General features: G+C 36.6%; 1 protein-coding gene across 11 annotated transcripts in view; it reads left to right on the forward strand.

Annotated features, from left to right (window-relative positions):
- The window catches only part of Unc5d (unc-5 netrin receptor D), a 546216-nt gene that overhangs the window by 413721 nt on the left and 111709 nt on the right, over positions 1 to 20786 (forward strand). The window lies entirely within an intron of this gene.

Here is a 20786-nt window from a genome sequence, read left to right on the forward strand (position 1 = left end):
ACTTTCCTATAACTACCCTCAGTCATAGGTGAAGTGCATATTAGTTAATAAATAATCAAACTAAAATGTATCAAGTGACTTAGTTGTGAATTTTCTCACTCTATAAATTTCTGGTCTGGGGATCCTAAGTGGACCCCATCAATGAATTCTGAGAGTGTCCTGCCCAAGAGGATACATTCCACTGATTTTCTGTTTCATGATGCTTCCCTGCAGCCACTCCAGATCCTGGGACCAAAACTTGATACTATATTGTCAACTTCATGTTCTGTGGGGGAAAATGGCAAGGGGATGCAAAACACACTTTCTACTCCCAGGGCTGATGACTCTCATGACCGTCTGTCCATTCTAGCACATTCCCTGTGTAAAATGCATAGGAAGATGCTTCTTGGCATCTCCTGTATTTAATCAAATCAAAAAAGAACAGAACAAAGTTTTTAAAAATTGTGCACAGTCTTTAGACTGATTTAAGTAAAATCCAGCCTACAACATGCTATAGTCTAGCAACCCATCTGTAGTTAGTCTTCCAGATTAGACTGTAGTAGTACAGGCAGGCCCAGGGCATAATTGAAGTTGCAGTACTTTACATAGCAGGTGATGCCGTCCGCTGATACTGCATTTCTGTCAAGGTTGGTAGGAACTACCTGCTTATGTGTTCATGAGAACATGGGTGATTGCACTCAGCCCGTGATTTTGTGTAAAACGGGGGGAGCTTTAGGAAACTAGACTTGGTTTAAAGCAAAATAAACACTTAAAAGGGAAGGAAAAGGGTTATGTAGTCCTAAAATGGAAAAGAAGTCATAAATAGTCTGCAGTGCTTTTTTGTGCCGAAGAGATGCAGCTTGCCATCCATTTTTGTCAGGGCATCATGATGGGGTGTTATTATCACCAACCATTGTGTCCGATAGGATGGGCTTGAGGAGCCACTGGTGCTTGCTGGGTACATCGCTTGAGCTGAGGGAAAACAGCCAATGCCTACCTAGTCTTTAGGTGGCCCAAAGCCTGAAAGAAAATTATTATCTGATCATTTTAGCACTTTCTAGCCAAGGATGCTTTCTGTCCTTATTCCAACTTGTTGAGCCCTAAAACCAGATTCAATCAACTCACTTTTCTGCTGGCCTTAAGCTCTAGACAGATTGATATCATTGCTTACAATGGCTGTGAGGTGCATTTGACTATTGAAGCTTTTTGGCCTACAGGAATTGTGATGTATTCACAACAAGCTAAACAACCACAGGAAAATAAGAAAGATGCTCATTTTCAATAATTATGTCTGTAAGTCTGTCTGGCACACTCTAATGCTGGTAGTGAGGGTCATATAAAATATATATAAATGCAGATAAGAGAGAAAGGCAGAAGTAAAAGAGAATGATTCACAAAATAGAACGGATGAATTTGATCATAATTATTCCTGAAACAATGTCCTTATTTTTATCTCAGGTACCATACACTTTCTAAAATGATTAAAAGAATTATTGAGTGGTTGTTTATTTTGATGTGGCCTACTTGCAGTAAAAAATTTAGATGAAAGGTGGTTTGAAAATAAAGGGTAAAGAGGTTCCTACTATTTTTTTTAAACAAGTACCTGTCTTATGAACTGAAAAGAATATCTGGACATAAATGCAGTGTGACCATCTGCCAGATTTTGACCTTTTTTGTATTAAGCTGGCTACGCTTTTATCTTGCATCCAGAGACAATTGATTGGTCTCATCTAGGAGTGCTGACATTCTGAATGTGATATTCTGATGTCTGTGTACTCCACTTATTGACCAAAATAGAAAATCTGATATATTTAAAGGGCAGAGTAGCCTCATCTTAACTCAAGAACTACAAAGTTATTTTGTAATTTGACCTATAAAATTGTCACCACCAACTTGAAATTCACAAGCACTGTTTTCATTGATGACGCCTTTGTGCTTGCTAGTGTAAAATGTGCTTCATTCTTAACCCAGAAGCCTTGTTGGTGAAATGTTGTTTGAGTGTTTTAGTTGGCTTAAGTTCACTTGCCTAAGTCCATGATCAGTTTTTGAGTATGTTCCAAAATACCTTGCTGAAACAGTGTATTTTAAAAAGGCATTTGATTTTAAAATCTAGAATCTTTTAAGTTGCCTAAGCTAGGAACTTTTAAGTCATGCCTGTTTGCTGGAGTTCTTCAGTAGTTCTTTCATTCATCATTCTACCTCGCATGCATGAGGTCTTCTCCATCTTAATCACACTGTACTAGCTGGATCTCCTCATTTTTCTCCCTTACTGAAGAGTGGCTTCATGTATGGCCTCTAATCCTCAGTGTTTCCTGTGAACATCCACGGTGTTGCCAGAATGATTTTTTTCCTAAATAGGCCTCCGTGGTCCCTCCTTTGGCTGAGGTCCTCCAAGGGCTCCTTGGTGACCTGGGGTGGAATTTACACTCCCCAAGCCGAAGTGGGACCCACAGCTGCTGTCCTCTGGCCTCATCTCCTTGAACTACTGACATTGCATCCTGAGTGAAGCCACAGGAGATTATGAGTTCCTGGAATCTGCAACCACCTTCCATTAATTTATTGCTTTTAATTTTTACAAATGATGTTTTACTTTATCCCATTCAATCTCCCAAGACCTCATTAGGTAGAAGAGAGTAGTGGTCCTTTCTCTCATTTTGCAGAGGAAGAACACAGAGTGTTGATTCCGTGCTAATTCACATGGTAAGAACTACACAGAACCAAGGGCCAGTAATCTCTATGTAAATTGTAGAATTTGTGAATATATAATATATAGTTTATGCTCTAGGATCCTGTTTTTAACCGTATGTTCTTTTGAGCCTTTATGAAATATATACCCATTGAATATACATGTACTTTCGCTACAAAATAACTAGTTAATTCCAAAGTTGCTTATACTTATTTTTGATAACCTTGATCGTGATTTTCTGTTGTTGAATGGATCATTAGGCACTGGCTATCGTAGTGCTCCAAGATAAATCTACAACCACTGTCTCATCCAAACAGTAGTTATGGTGAAGTGAGAGTTACAAGGGAATTTTGTTTTATTTTTTCTATAAATGTGTGGCTGTAAAGAATAAGTAATATGGAAAAGTAGATTTTTAAATCAAATAAACTTTTAAATATTTTTTATATATGGGCAATCTTAAAGTTATATAACAATGAAGGATAGACGTGAAGAGAATTATAAACTAATCTGTACATTGCATAGAAAACAAGTGTCTCCCCTAGTGATATTAATGGAATATTGTAAACTCATTTTAGCACCAAATTTTAAATTAAAAAGAAAGGAGAGGGTTGTGAAGTAGAGACTGTGGAGAAATCTCATTTTCAGCAAGGTTTTTTTAAAAAGAAAATCATGAAGGCCATTTAGTTTATTTTTTAAACATCCCCTATAGTGTTGTGAAGCTGAAACAGCAGCTCTGAGATAGTTCATAAAAACCAGAATGCAAAGAGAAGGAGGATAAACTAGATGTAAACAAATAGGAAGCCTTCCAATTTAATTGACCAGGCTGATTAAAATGAGGAACGTAAACACCCTCCCCAAATGAGCAAATGTTGGATATGCAAAGTCACTTCTTTTTAGATTCATCTTGGAATGTTTGTAACCCATGAAACTACCTGTTATTTAAACAATAAAAACAGAAATGAAAAACTCACTCTCGTTAATGAGATTGCATGGTCAACCGAAGTATGTATGACAGGTAAAAGCAATGTAATTTCACTTAAATTTCCCTCCATGGAGATAGAGCCTAGGGTTTTGACACCATGGCTCATTGTGTGTGATGTATACTGTCAAGGATTGTGCAAAAAAGCAAGTTGTTTGAAATATCCAGGAAAGGATAGCTGTGAAGATAAAATGAGATGTGGGACAGTCACCCCACTAGCCATCAAGAAATGGATTGTTCTGCAGTTAATGTATTAGTTTATAAAACAGGAGACTATGCAATTTAAATAATTTGTTTACTTTTTAGAGACCAGAAGAAATAAAACTTTTTTCAAAGTTGTGTTAATATATGTGTTTGTTTAATGAAAATGTCTTTTTTATCCTGCTTACAAATACAATATAGATTGCAGAAAATAAGGTAGGCTAGATTATTAAAGAACAAACAATCTAGAAATTTCAGTGCCTTAAAGTAATAAATATCAATTCCTCTCTCATGCTCCATGGCCACCTCATGTCAGCTGGGTGCTATGTTTCGTGATACTCTTACTTTAGTTCTAAGGCAACTGGAGGAATTATCTTCCAAATATTGTGAGCTGCCATGTCAGAGGCAGAAAAACTAAACTCTGGAAGACTGCATTACGAATAATTAAATACTTAAAATTCAGGAACAAGAAGTCACTGGAAACTCATTGGCCATAACTAGTCACATGACCCTGCCAAACTACAAAGGAACTTAGAGGTATGCTCATACATGTAAGCAGAAAGCAAGAAATATTTGGTGACTAGCTCACATGGGAAATTATAGAAATCTACAAATCTATAAAAAAATTTCAATCACAAAAAATTTCAAACATTTGATGAACTGCCTGTGGGATACCTACATGTATATGTTTGAATATAGAGAAAATAAAAATTCAGTTTTACCACCTATTTTGCATTCATTATTGTGTCAAGGAGCATTTTATCATTCTCTTAAAATAGAAATACAACCTTCTTTTTTTCCTAATTGTTTTTATTAGTGAATGTTTGCAGTACATAATGATTATATTCTTTCTGGGGAGTTGATACCTGTACATAACACATCTTTGTTCTCTTTTAATCTTCTTCCCTTCCTCTCCCTCCATCTCTTGGTCCCTTTCAATTTTACAAAAGATTTGTCTCCCTATTTCCTATGATCTATCTTTTATTTTACTCCATTTATATTTTTGATTTCTCATATAAGAGAAACCATGTGATATTTAAGCTTGTGTGTCTAATTTATTTCACTTAACATTATGGCCTCAAGGTTCATCCATTTTCCTAGAAGTGACTCAAGTCTATCTTTCTTTATGGCACAGCAGTACATTTATTGTATAAATGCCACACTTTATTTGCACATCCTGCTTTTTGATGGTCACATTGTATTCCATTGAGTAAACTTACCATAATTGAATTAAGCAATTGACAGAAATTTAAGTTATTTCCATTTACTTCATTTGTATACACAAAGTTGTGATTAACATTTTAGCATATATTGCTGGATTTTTACTAATAATTGCTCTACTCCACCTAGTGGGATTTTACCTTATATAAATATTTTTAGTTCTCATGAAAATTGTCTTATCAGCAAAAGTGAGTGGAAATTTCTGTTTGTTTATACCTTTGCTAACTCTAAATAGATTCAATGCTTTCCATTTTCATAGCATGACAACAATACCTCATTTCCCTTTTCATTATTGGCAAGGTTGAATAGCTTTTCATAGGTTAGTTCCCCATTTGTATTTTTGTGGCTTAGAGAATCTGCTGAAGAACATAGGTCATTTTTCTTTTGGAATGTTAATTTTTTCTTGACTTTTAGAGTGCTTGTTGTGTATTAAGAACCTAGTTGATAATCCATTCAGTACTTACTGGTCCCACATACTGACCAGCATCTGTTCTTATTGAATGCAAAATATATTCAACATCTGTCTTAATGTTGATGTAACATTTTGTCATATGTTACAAATATTTTAAGACAGTTTTTCATATTTATTCTTTTCATGCCATCTTCCTTGTGCATTAAATTGCAAATTTTTATTCAAAATCTTTTGGGCTTCAGATTCCCCCTCATTGTAGTATTATAAAATTATTCTCCTGTGCTTCCTTATCTATTATGGCTTGTCTTATTATATTTTAATATTTTTATGCCTGCAATTTGTTTTGCTATAAGGGGTGAGATAGAGACATTATTTTTCAAGAGCTCAGTTGACTCTGAGGAAATTTTAGTGAATTTGGTAGGCCCCCCCCCTTATTCACAAGGACTAATTTCCAAGACCCCAGCAAATGCCCCAAAGTGCAAATAGTATGGAACCCTCTATATAAGCTCTGTGTTACTGGGACATTTGATCTCATAATCAAAACAACTACTGAGTGACTAACAGGCAACAGCATGTACAACACAGCTATACTGGACAAACAGATGGTTAACATGCAGGGCAGAACAGCATAAGATGGTGAAAAATCTCATTACAGTGGACCCTTGACTTAGGAATTCATTCCTGAGGGCTGGTTATAACTGAAGTTAGTCAGGCTCCTCAACATGGCCCTCAAGTCTCTCCTGTACAATTTTAGGCCATACCTTCTTCCAGGAAGACCTCCTTGTCCTTAGAGAGACATGGGCCCAGGATTTCTCAGTTGGCCCCACACAGGAAAGGATATGGTAAAGTTCCTTCCAGAACTCTTTAAGAGTTAAATCTGAGATCATTAGGAAGCACAAGCAACCAACATTCAGTCATAACTCAAGACTTTGGTCATAAGTTAAAAACCAAAACTCTGGCCATAACCCAAGTTGATCATATGTCAGGCTGGTCATAACTCTAGGGTCCACTATACATTGCTCAGAAAGGTACATAATTTAAAATTTAGGCATTCTTGAAATTTTCCATTGAATACTTCTGGATTTATAGCTGAAATGGGGGGAAAGGCAAAACCTCCTATAAAGGGTTGGGATATTATATTGAAGATAAGTAACAGTAGGATAAAGTAAAGCCTACTGTTTGATCCTCATTAAAAATCACAAAGAGTAGAATCCTTTCAACTATTTTTAATTAATGTACTGTGGAAAAAGCTTCATGTTGAATTGAAACCTGGCATTTACCTGTACTCGCTTTTCATTTCAGTGGTGATTTTTAGTACTTTAAATGGTATTCCTTTTTGGTTTCCATGACAAACACCTTTATGGTTTATCTCTTACCTTTTGATTAGCAGCATAATGCTGTAGCTTTCTTTTTCTCCGTATAAAATAGATGGGCTTGCTTTTTCAAGGATATGCACTAAACCCTTTCTTATTATTACATCTTGCACTTTTTGCATGATGTCATGGTTTTATTGCTTTAGATATAAGTTATGCTGAATAAATATTTATGAAAAAATAGTTTGCTATGTAAGTCTGGAGCTTTTGAGATACCTGTGCTGAGAAGTTTACTTCAACTCTGTATGTGCTCTAAACTTAACTATGGGCATCTCTGGAGTAATTATTCATGTCTTCTTCTTCATGTTCAGATCTCTTCCCCTTCCTCCTTCCACTTCCCTCCCTCTCTTTTCTTCTGTTGATCTCAGGGAGCTCTTTGTATATTAGCAACCATGTTGAAAATCAATACAAACCAGTAGAGCACCCACAAGCGACTGTTTCACCTGGTATTCCCTATGTATCTTGTCTAAGTCAGAAAGACAGGTACCAAATGTTGGTTCTCCACTTTTTAAACCAAGTATCAAGTCAGTCACAAATTTCTCTTCATCCTGTTTTACCCCCTCAGTTCTTGTCATGGCTCGTCATGAATACATACCAGAAGCCTTCCAGCTCAATCTCCATAGTTTCTCAACTGGATATTGTCATAGTCTCCTGATGATTTCTCCGCTGCCAGCTTTGTCTGTCCCACTCTACCCCCTGTCTTTTATGTATTATATCCAAAGTAAGCATTTAATGTGAAATTATTTTCCAAATCCTCTAAATTGTTTTCAGTGAATCTTCATTTCTCAGATGATAAATTTCAAATGCTTTATATCAGACAGGTAAGAAAGTCATCTCTTCTTTATATCTACCCTGCCCACAAAAAATCCAAGTCCGGTTGGCATGGCAAGTTTGAAGTATCTTCAAAGTACAGAAAGGCAAATGTGGAATCAGTCTTTGAACAGGAAAGTCTGTAGCTCAGGAGAAGCCCTGAATCACAATACAACCCTGGGAATGTTCAGTGTGTGAGCATGAATGACACAGGGCTCTAGATGAGAACAGGTGGGGAGATGTTGTATGGTGAGACATGAAGAAGAGTCTAGGCCATGGACTTGTAGGAATATGAAACTTCATGTTTCAGTGGGAAAAAATGAGCTAGCAAAAGAGACAGACCAACTGTGGCCAGAGAGGTAGGAGGAGCAAATTCAAGGATAGTCATCATTGCCCATAAAAGCAAGTAGCAATACAGAATAATATGCACTGAACCTAAACCTGGAAGTCATCAGTGACCGTACCCTGAGCCACTTCAGCGAATTGATGTGGTGCAAGCCAGATTAAAATATCAAGATGAAGGGTGACTATTTAGTGATGGATTCAAGATATGTCACAGGGAAGGGAAAAAGAAAGATTTTGTTTTGTTTCATTCTTTTTTCTCAAAATGGCAGAATTGTGAGCATGTTGGAATATTTAAGTTTTTTGATGACTTTATCTTTTAACTATAAAATACATAGTTAACAATGTCCACTTTACCAAGCAGTGTAAGATGAGAAAAAGCCTAGAATATTCTGAAATATAGTGGGCCCTCTCTATAAAGAACATACCGGTCTCCCTTCTCTTCCTATCACAGTGCCACTGAGGCTACCATTCTTTGTAATCTTAAAACCATTGTGTTTGGCATCAAGAAAAGTATATACTTTTGTTTCCTTTAATAATCTGTGATCTTAAGTATCTCTTTTATACTTATTTTCTTAATTGCTAGATGTTGCATTCTTGCCTCTACAGTTTGGAGACCCAGCCTGCTGCCACCTTTACGAAACATATTTCACTTCCCCTTACCCTTTTCAGATTAGCAATAGTTAACAAAGTTGGTTCTCTGTGAAATACAAAGGCAAGTGAAAACAACTGACATGAATAGCAGTGCTTCTAACTTTGCAAGACAGCACCATATTTCTACATAAAGAACTTTTGTTTGCAAAAGGCTTTGTCACTACTACTCCTAATCAGTATTTGGAGAATACAGGAGCTGATGTGAATTCCTGTCTAACATTTAAAAGCCCTCTGTGAGCCACTTATGTAGCTAAATCGTCCTTATAAGACCTTTGAGTTTGAATTACATTGTTTTGAATTTGTATTATCATGTTAAGCATGTTGTTTTCTAACAATGCATATTTTTTTCTTCTTTTCATGGTGACTTTCTGTGTGTCACTGGAAGGAAAGTTGTAAAGACTATGTGGTAATCAAAGGGATGGAAAATGAATTAATGTGGTGCTCTGTTTTTGAAATCACCATTAATTCAGCAGTATCTACCTGGAATGTAGATGCACTTTGTTGATTTCATTTTGATAATGCTGTAAGCTGATAATTGCCTTTTGTAATTGGAACAAATTTATAATTATGGTAATTCATTCTTAGCCACCCAATATATGGAAGCTGAAGTAATCCATATCTGTCCTGGCATTTCCTTTGGAGATCATTACATGATTAGCCTTTCACTGTGGCTGACAAAAACATTTTGGATCTTAACGGATTTGATTTCTCAAATGTGTGTGTGTGTGTGTGTGTGTGTGTGTGTTATGTATTTCTGTATCATAACCTAATTCTATGTAACATAGATATCAGCTTTTAAAACCAATTTGTGTATGAACTCTTAGAATCCTGAATGCTTTAATCTTTCATAAGATAAGTATACATCATATACTAAGAAGGGATGGTAAAAAGGAACTAGTAATTATTATTCCCTTGCCACCCCCATGGAAACAGTTCTGAGTCCATCTGAAAGCCAATTCTTAGTAATCTTGTTAGAGAGTCCTCCCCATCCTAAAATAATCCTTTAAGATAAAATGTTACATTACCCTGTGTTTCAGAGAACATGGGGGATCAGGCTTTGGAAGCATCTCCTAAAGGTTCCTTCATCAGAGATTCAAAAGAAAGCTGATTCTCCCCTTACAGATAGTAGTGAACAAAGGTAGAATTTGTAAAAAGCAAGATCTGTCCCACTATTGGAAGCACAGGAATAAAGCAAATGATAGACCCTACCCTCCCTTACAAATCATCTTTTGATTGCGTATCTCTCTTCATTCTTATATTTTATCTGTTTAATATTCTCCTTTCCTCTGGTCATCATTCTTGTGAATGCTTTACATTAATGGAAATGTGTTTCATTCTTCACTCATGCCAGTGCCGGAGTTTCTGTCAATAGTAGATGGCAATGTTCACTTTCCCAGAGAGCATTAACTTGTCAAAATAAATTTTAAAAAATGTAGCATGAGGCTGCACCTGACTTTCATAACTGAAACAAGAAAGTAAAGGAACAACACTGATCTGACAAGAAACTCACAGTGTCAGAACAGAAAGTTCCATGATCAGAACTCAGGCTTCTACAAAGTTATTCATGTCTGTCATTTCATTCAGCATCTGTGAGTGTGAGTCTGACTGTGATCATTAAGTTTCTATCATTTGCCAGGTTCTGCTGTGGTGGATTCTCAATTAAGCTGAATTTCTGCTTCCTTTTGTGATGTATAATCAGATAAGTGGAGCTAAATTGAAGAAACTGCAGTGTAGGTGGCTTTAAAATCAATCTATACAGGCTAGGAAGAAAAGCAGACAAAAAGGGAAACATGATAGTACTGTTATAAATAACCTGAAGGAAATATTATCAAGGAGAGAGGGGAGGACAGATGACATCTAATCTGAAAATGGCAAAGCAAGTAATGGCCTAAACTAACGTTAGAAGATAATATGCTTCATTATGAGGGCAGGAGTGTCACTCTAAGTAATAGTAAGTCCCAGTTAAGATATATTTGACAATGCCAAGTCCAATTATGGGAAATGTTAAGGAGCAGCTCTTCATGTTGTCAGTAAGAGTCCTAAGAAAATAGCTAAAGTCTCTTGAAATAGTGGAAAAAGTATCTGAAGGGTCCTGATACCAGCACTGTCATTTTGGATGCATGGAGCTTTTGGCAAGTCATGTAATATGTTAAATGGGTAGCATAAGGTTTTCTTTGTCTATGTTGATGTAGTTAGGAGGATCAAATACAATAATGTGTTGAATAACAATATGTTTACTTGCAAGAGTAAGATAATACAGATATCTCTGTAGTGGCCTTGAATTTTACCCAAGGTTGCAGATTGTTGCCACTTCTGAATCATGTTCCTTTCCAGGGCAAGCAAAAGAACAGAAGGTCTTGTCCTTTTTCTCCAGAAAGCAATGTGTTTTTATAAGTCCTTCCATAGACTTGGATACAATTGGCTCTTTTAAATATTTAAGGCCATGGGCTGTATTATCATGCAATATTTGAGTGGTATGCTTGCTCTTCTCATTTCTACTTGTGGCCAAAAATAAAACCAAATACCGGATAACTTTGCATGAGCTAAACAGGGACATATATAACATTTGAGTAATGTTTTGATGTCAAATAATTCTCATCACTTTCTGAACATTCTGACATGTTAGTATAGTGCAGCTGGAATGCGTGCATCAACTTAGACCTTCCTTTAAATAATCTCAAGTGAAATAAAACACTTACTGTATGATATTGCCTTTGCCCAGACAATTTTTTGTTTTTAGTTTTTCCTTTGGAATGATCATAAAAACCCAAAATATATTTTCAAAATTTTCTTCAATGGAAATAAACCTCTGTAACTCAATGTAATTTTGGCAAAAAGCTTGTAGTTATTCCACCCAAATCTGGTGAATAATAGGATGACTGAAGGTAGTGGTTAAAAGCAAGACTTGGACTCAAATTCTGGCTGTACTGTTAACTATATATGACTTCATGCAAAATACTGAAATATCTAATTCTTTATCTGCCAAATAGGAGTAATCAGGATGGTATCAACTCCTAGAGATGTTTTACAAATTAAATCAATTAACACATACATGAAAATTACTTAGTACAGATAAGCATTCAAGAAACTCTAGATATTACTGTTATCAGGATGGAAAATAATCCCTTCAATCAAAATTCACAATGTGTCTTAAAGTGAATGAGAAGCTTATTGGTTACACCAATCTCCTGGGCTGTGAAATTTCAGAGGTTTCCTCTAGGTCCGTGTTAACCTATCTTTACTTCTGCTTGGCCTACTCTGTCCCCATCCTTGTCTCCCTGTGAGCATCTCAGTTTTCCTGTTCCAGAATGAAAATAATCCTTCACCTTTCTCTATGTTTTCTAAAAGAAATCTAGTCATTTTTTTAAATAATAACCTCACAAAACTTTTTAGAGGTGATATAGGGAATGATCACATTGTAAATTACTGTGGTCTTCCAGTATTTCCCTGACTACCTAAATATGCCTACATAGCCCTGTTTCCACTCTGTTCTATCAGCTAATGTTGCCTTTTGAAGGTATCTTTGATTGTAAAAATGAAATTAGTACTTTTATGTACCTAATACCTTGAGTAAATAAATGATATTCAATATGAAACAATATGTAGCCATTATGAGCTAATAATAGCTAATAATATTTTAAAATAACTATAGGCCAAACATGACTCTTCTAGATCATATTCGCAACACTGTGACATAAAGCAAAGACTAATACCACCTCTCTTGACCCAGATATGACATTTTAAAAAATTATCCATGTTCTTAAGGAGCTAGCAAATGAGTAGGGTATAAAAAACATGATCACAGGCAAAGAGTAAGAGAATTTTAAAGCTTCAAAAGTTATAATGCTGAAATTATATTTGTGACATGTATGAGCAACTCCATTTGGTATCAAGCTTAGCAAATCCCAAGAAAGAGGAAGTAGAACTGAGGAATAGGAGCATCAGGTAGATGACATCAGAGAATGATCCTCCTTGATATTTTCTGCGGGACATGAAGGGAGATTTCTAGGTTCATACTGTCTAGAATCCAAAGGTCAAGGGGCTTGGATCTTACATGGGAGGAGTGAACTATTAAAATGCCTTTCCTTTCTTACTATCCTGGGTATGCCTTGTTTTTTTCTTTTGTTTTGTTTTTCTCTTTCTACAGGGCTTATAACATCATTCCTTATTCTGTTACGGAATATTAAGATCAAGGACAGGAGCATAAGAATTCTGACAACTTGTTTGGTAGAAATAAATACTTAGGTGTAAAGCTTATGTATCTACATACATAGATGTTTTGAGGAAAGGTCAGAATAAGCAAAATGTTACAATACATAAAAACTATTCCTAGGTAAAACTGGCTCACCGATAAAATATTTCCAGTAAAGCACCCTCTATCCATTCCTTCTCCAAAGTTGTCTCCTTCCCTATCTGATTACATTAAGCTGCCTATAGGCCCATCTATTACATACCTTCTGTCCTCAGCTAACCGGAATGACTGATCAGGAACCTGCTATCTGGCATGAAATCAAATTGTCTTTTATGGTCTGTGTTTCCAGATTTGTTTATAAACTGAAAAAATCTACAAACTGCAGACCATCTGTATATAACACAATGCTAATGAGTGAATTCATCTTGCAAATTCCTAAGCTTGTTAGCCCTCAGTAACTAGTTTCTTTACATGTTCCTAACTGGGATCACCCATCTGAACCAAGCTGGTGGAAAACAGATGAAAAAATGTTTCTCTGGGGGCTGACTGCCTCCAGAAGCATTTCATTTCTCTGTCAGGGAGATGACCTGTTAGCAGGAGGTCATTTGGATCACTGATAGAAATGTTATTAGCCTCAAGATGCTCAGTGTATTGATCCCATAATGCTAATTAGAAAAATTTGGATGGCTTTGGTTAGGAGCTTAATGAAGGATGTCCAGTGTTGGCACCTCTTTGAAAATAATTTCTGGACTCAGCCTCCATGTACCTTCATATAATGCTTGCACACAATTGTGTACAGGTTCAGAAGTTCCCAGATGCCAGTCGCTCCATGAGAAAGCCATGACAATGGGGAGTATCACCTGTGAACAATGATATTTTTGGAGATCAGGGAAGCCAATTTAATGGAGAGGGGTTAACTTCAGGGAAGGGCAGTGAGCTTCCCTTGGTAATAATCCTCACTAGGGATCAGAAAGTTGGTACTTTATAGCTTTTACAGCAAATCTACATCTGGCCCATAGACATGCTTGGTTTGGCCTTCATAAGTTACTTTGTATTATATGAGACATCATATAGAAATTAAGAATATTATATGAAAAAAATCTGTCCCTGACTTCCATAAAGAACAGAAGCTCTGGCCCCTCTGGAATGGGCTTTCTTGGGGTAACAACAGTCAGACCACAGCCAGCACCTACTCTTTTGCACAAATTTCATGGTCTACATTTTGCCTTCATCACCATCTTCCCTTAATTCCTGATGTTGAGGCCAAATATTCTATAAATCTGAAGACCCCATGATGCATTAAAAGCAGGGAAAAGGTTTCTGAGCAAAAATGATTTCATTATCATTTTTCATTGCACTAGCATTCTTTTTTTAGGAAAGGCCCATGTCTCTGTCTAAAAGTGGAAAAACAAATGGAGGCAGCAAGTGCCACATGTTTGAAGAAAAATGAGCATGAGCTCATTCTTCTGTGGAAATAAAGAAGGATCTCTTATCTTTAATATGCAAGGGATGCATGCAGATGTCTTGCACCTAGTGCCACTTCACAAATTTATGTCACCTCCCTGGCCTCCAGGAATGTTTTTGTTTATGACTTCTGGGGGAGAGAGAGACAGAGACAGAGATAGACAGAGTGAGAGAGACAGAGACACAGAGACAGAGAGGGGTTGTATGTGTGATACTCTGCGCTAGGAGCATTTAGCTCATCAAAAAATGTTTTAAAGTTTGCCTAAGTGACAAAAGCATAAATCTAAGTACAACTTGTCACTTTTATAAGCCCAGAAAATATCAAACTGATTTGCTCATAAAGATCTTGCCATTAGTTAAATGGATAGACTATTAGGTAACAAATAAAAATATAACCCCACAGTTAATCTACTAATGTTCTGATTGTTTATAGACATAATTGGATTAATGGACCTCTGTCATGACACCGTAAACACCAAGTACACGTGAATATATACGCAGACCTGGATGCAGAGTGTGGTGCAGTCCATTGTACTCCTGGGTGAGCAGACAGTAGATTGTATGGCTGGGCCAGATCATATGGTAACACAAGTTGTGCACTGAACATCTGTGGAGGGCCTCATTGACGTACACAGAGAAGGGTGTGAGTTGTCTTCTGTGGAGTCACGAAAACACAGGATGTGGGCGTGACCATGCTTGGGAAGCTTAGGGCTACACATCTGCTGCTCAGAGACCCCCACTTCTGCATCAGTGTTAAAATGTTTCCTCATTTATCATTTTTCATTCTGGGCTTCCAGATAAAGCTGAGAGAAAAAACATTCCGGGCCTAAATATAAATTTGAAAATTGCTGTGCTGCATGATAAAAGAAATGTTTTTAAGCTGAAGTAATTTTTTTTCAAATTAAAGCTTTGCCTTGAATGTGCCACAGTGAACTATAAGTAAGAAAAGAGTGTTACCTCTACTCAAGAGCTCAGTAAACTCACTAAATTTTCTTCCAGTCTTTTTAAGCATATATATGTTCGTGATTTTTTTGTTTTACAAATTTATAACACTAACATACTATTTTACATATTGACTTTTTCAAGGTTTATGAGCATTCTCTGTTTCCACTAGCTGAAGTCATAATTTTGGAGCCAGTATAATACTGAATGATATAGTTGAATCGTGATTCATTTTTCTAAAAAGCTCCACTATGTGTCATGCTGCTTTGGATGCTTGTCTTCTGTCCTTCCCCTCATTTTTCTTTCCTCCCCTTCCCTTCCCTTCCCTCTTTTCCTTCCTTCCTTCCTTCCTTCCATCTTCCTACCAAAAATAATGCGGTTAAACCCTCATTTACATCCCTAATACTTTCTTTTGGTAAATTCTTGGTTTGAATTCTCGGATCATCAGAAAAAGATACACTAGATAACAGGCAGAGTAATGTAATAGGCACCACTGTATTTCAGACTATCAGATAGTGATAAATATAAAGAAAACAGTGAAAGCAAGAGAGAAGGAGTGGAGAAGCCTTCTATTCTAGAAAGGGTTTCTGGCCAGGGCCTCTCCCAGGAGATCACATCTGTCCTATCCCTGAAGGCAAAGTGGGTTGGGGAAAGGTCTTTAGGCAAAGGATGTGCAGTATTAATGCCCTGAGGTTGGGACTTGCTTTGACTTTCTAGAACAAGACGAATTCCAGGATATTAGAGTAGACTGAGCAAGGGGTTACTTAGAGGATATGAGGTGGAAAACACTTAGGGAGCTGCACCACAGAAGGAATCCCTTAGCCTTGGGAAGAATTTGAGGCCTTTACAGATTTCTAGCTAGAAAGTGACAAAACTCCATCCATTGTGAAGAATTAGGTAGAGGGGCAGGGAGACAGGCAATGGATAGACCTAGTAGTTAGAAAGTTGTTGCAGAAACCCCAGGAAGGAAGTAGTACTAATGGGTAAAATGCACTGTGGTCTGCTCTCTCAAAATCCAAAAGAAACCACAAAAGTAAAGATTGTGTTAAATATGTATATGTATGATATTTTAAACTTTTTGATAAGAAAAATCTCATTATATTCTTTTTAAATTATTAATAGTGTACATTGTTTAGTTTTCTAATTTAATGAATTTTCTGTTTCTTATGAACTATATGCTGATGCTTATGCCATATTTACTGGGGTAGATATTTTTGGGGGGGTTCTGGTACCAGGATCAAGCTCAGGACTTTGTGCTTGGTGGGCAGGCACGGCACCACTGAGCAACATCCCCAGCCCTACTGGGATAGATCTTATCATTAAGTTAAATGACAGCTTCAGCTATTTGCATTATTTTTACTCATTTATATTACCCTATTATCAAATATTTTCCTGCTTTGTTGATTGAGTTTATTTTGTGAATGATTTTTTTTTTTAATAAATTTTCAAATGAAGCAAAATCTCTGTTTGATAGCAGTGGCTTTCCTTTTCTCTGGGCCATGATTGCATTAGAAAAGATTTCTTGGATTTCCCAGTGCTGAGACTCTTTTTAGGTTCAGTCTCCAAGGCCACTACCCACAGTGCGCTCTCTGGCTGTCTACCCTCTAAGAATAATTTACTTGTGAGACAGGGCCAAATTTTTCCCACTGCCTTCCAACAGCCTGGGAAAAGGATCCAAAAGAAGAGACTGAAGTGAGTCCATACAGGAAGAGCCTTTAGACATCACAGATTAAAAATAGAAGAAGAAAAGAAAAGTAGGGAATTAATCAGAAAAGAGACCATTTTTAAAAAAGAGAGAGAGACCATTTACACTTGAATTTCGGAATGAGAACGGAGGTACAGCAACAGCCCTCAGACCTACTCCAAGTAGATAAATTTGTTCTTTTCAGTGAAACTGTAGGGGTAATGGTGATTTCTATAATATAGTTCTATTGGCCTTACAGGAAACATTTCCCTGTGAGATTGATGATGATGTTACACTCAACTCTTATTTTGGTGAAGATGTGGATTTACTTGTGTTTTTCTGTCTTGCCTATCAAATGTAAGGTCCAGGAAAGAAGGGCCTATCTTGGTTTTCTTTACATCACTTTACTCAGCACTAAGAACAACCTTTGATATTCAGAAAACATTTGCATACTTTTCAAATTAATAAATGAAGCATTAGTGTGGGACAGAGGACATTGAGTCACAAACTGCAGTGAAATGTGTTCTAAAATCAGTTCTTCTGCTTTGTCTAACAGAGTCACGCTCTTTGGCCCAGCATCACTATTAGTGCTACCTGTCCAGGCTGGAACATGGTAAACTCTGTAGGGGCTCACGGGATTGGAAGTGAGGTGTGTGCATGAAGCTTTGCTTTTATTTTGCTTTACAGCTCTTCTTTATGTTCTCCTGGAGTTCTCAGACCTCTTCTGGACATTAGGTGTCATTTTCTTTTCTCTAGTAGACCTCTTCTGTGGTAAATTTTGGGTGACGATGGTGATGTTTACTCTTTAGACTCTCATTTATTGGGGCGGGAGTCCTTGGGATAAGGATTAAAAGATCATGATAGGTTTTCTTCTGATAAATAAAATTGTGGTAACTTTAATCAGTGCCAATAAGTCATCATTATACCAAACTGTTATGTAACCATTGTCACTTGTTTATCAGTGATAAGTAACAATTCTTTAGATTTAAACACAAAATGAAATGAGGCATGTTATTCCAAAACCAACTTTCAGTCAGCTACACTAATAGTGGGCAGAGTATGACAAAATGCCCCTTGATACATCTTTTTTATGTGTTGTCTCTTTGTAGTCTCTGCCATTGCATTCTATGATAAATTATGATTTTATGTGTCTGTTAAATGACTGCATTTTACATATGTGATAACTAGAGCTAAATGGTTATTGTCAAACAAGAAATGCCTGGTACTTCCAAGATGGCCCTAGAGAGTGGAGCTGTTGCTCAGATGTGGAAGCAGAGGACACATAGGGAAAGACCAGGTCATGGGAAAGTGATTTGCTTGGTGAAATAGGTGCATAGGGCGGTGCACCTCCGTTTGAGGAAAGGTGACTTGGGAGAAAAAGGCTCTCATCTAGATCTTCCTCAAGTGTGCAAGGAAAGGGAAGCTTAGTGTATTAGTAACTTTTCTGTCACTGAAACAAAATACCCAATAACGCAATGTACAGGAGAGTTTATTTAACGTATTTGTATCAGTACATGTTTACCATACATAATAATCACATTCATCATAGGGAATTTGTACCTGTATATAATATGTTTTAATTCTATTTTTCCTATTTCCTTTGCCTCCTTTCAACTCCTCTTCCCCTCCTCATTAACAAAAGCTTTGTTTCCATTTTTTCCCTTCCGTTCTTTTAAAATAATTTTCTCATCCTTTCCTTCCTCCTCCCCTTCCCTTATTCCCCTTCCCATTTGAATAAATTATTCCTACTTCCCAATATCTATCCTCCATTTTGCTCCTTGTTTATCCTTTAAGTTTTCAACACAAGAGAAACAATGCGATATTCAAACTTGTGTGTCTGATATATTTCACTTAAAAGAATGGCCTGGAGATCCATCCATTTACCTAAAAATGTCTCAACTTTATTCTTCTTTAAGGCAGAGAAGTATTCCATTGTATATAAACTCCACATTTTCTTTATCCATTCATGTGTTGATGGGTAGATGGGCTGTTTCCAAGATTTAGCTATTATAAATTGTGCTGTTTTAAACATGGGTCTGCATATATCACTGATACGATGCTTTTAACTCTTTCAGGAAGATATCTAGAAGAGGAATAGTGAGGTCCAATAGAACCTCTAGTTTTAGTTTTTTGAGGAATCTTTGTACTAATGTCCATATTGGTTATAGCAACTTACACTTCCATCAACAATGGAGAAGGGTTCCTTTATCCCCACAGCCTCGCCAGTGTTTGGTTTTGGTTGATTTCTTGATGATAGCCATTTTTTTCTGGAGATGGAATCTCAGCATTATTTTAATTTGCATTTCTCAAATAATCAGGTATGTTGGATATCTTTTCATGTATGTATTTGCTGTTTGTACTTTATCTGAGAAGTGTCTACTTCAGATGCCCATTTTGGGATTGGGTCTTTAAATTTGGGGGTCTGATTTTGTTGAGTTCTTTATGTATTCTAGATATTAGTCCTTTTCCTGAGGAGTAGCTGGTAAAATTTTTTTCCCATTCTGCGGATTGTCTCTTTACTTTGTTGGTGGTTTCTTTTGCTGTGTAAAAGATTTTTAATTTGATATGATCCATGTTGTTGGTTCTTTGTAATATTTTCTGTGCAATTTGGATTTTGTTCATAAATTCTTTACCTACTCCTATATCTTCTAGAGTGTTATGTATTCTCTCTTCTATCAGATTATTTTTGTTTCAATATTTAGATCTTTGATCCATTTAAATTTTAGTTTAGTGCATAGTAAGAGGTATGATTCTAGGTTTAATCTTTGCCATGTGGAAAGCCAGTTTTCCAAGCACAATTTATTAAAGAGGCTATCTTTCTTCCAGGGAAGGTGTTTGGCCCTAATGTAGGAGACGCTTATTTGGATTCATGGTTATAGTGGGTTCAGGCCATGGTTTGCTGGATCCAAAGCAAAACCAGGATAGTTACATGCAGCCAAAAAGCTGAGAGAGGAGGGAGATGACAGGGACAATAATACATCTATCAAGGTCACACCTCCAGGAACCCACCTCCTTCAGCTAGGCCCCACCATCTAAGACCATATTCAGCTAGAAGTTATCAATGAATTAATCCCTTGATGAGGGTAGTAACCACATGAGCAATCACCTATCAAACCCAGGAGGCTTGGGGAGGATATTTTAGATCTGAGCCATAACATTTAGTAAGGATAGGAGTCAGATGGTAGTGAAAAGAGGAAAATAGGTTCTCTAGAATAAAGGTATAAGAAAACAGATTAGAGGTAGGAATGGCCTAGGCTCGGAGAATAGGGGAGATGGACTCCTCCAGAAGAGAAGCTGAGCCCTAGGTGTTTCAGGCTTCTCAGCCAGACATTAAATGTCTGTTGAACCATTGGAAGACTGGCACAAATGATTACCAAAGAAAAGGATCTCCAGATCTGGAGAACGCCACAGTTTGAATTTACTTTGTGTTTGTGATTGCTCAACTATATATTACTTTGGCCTTTATACCTTCTCATACCATTATTAAACTTTTTTAGATGCAAATATACTGACTTGAAAGTTGTTCAATAATATAATGTCTTCCCAGAATAAAGTACCAGTTCACCATGTGTATTTTTTATTTTTCTGAGTTTTATTTTAGACCAATTATTGAAATACCATCGTCATCATCATCATCATCATCATCATAATGTGTTGTAATGAAATAAAATGAAGTGACCTCATTAAAATCACTTATTTTCTCTCCTCCACTGCACTTTTAGAAAATGGCTCAAAGTTAGTCAGATATTTGTGTTCTTTTCGTACTTTGAATTTATTGAGTTTGACTACAATCAGACTTACTCAATAAAAGGAATGTGGAACGAAGAAAAAGTTCATTGCTTTTGCA

This window comes from Heterocephalus glaber, unplaced genomic scaffold (genome assembly GCF_053883595.1).
Source record: "Heterocephalus glaber isolate CG9 unplaced genomic scaffold, H.glaber_assembly_v1.0 deba00001461, whole genome shotgun sequence".
In the NCBI taxonomy this organism is placed as follows: domain Eukaryota; kingdom Metazoa; phylum Chordata; class Mammalia; order Rodentia; family Bathyergidae; genus Heterocephalus; species Heterocephalus glaber.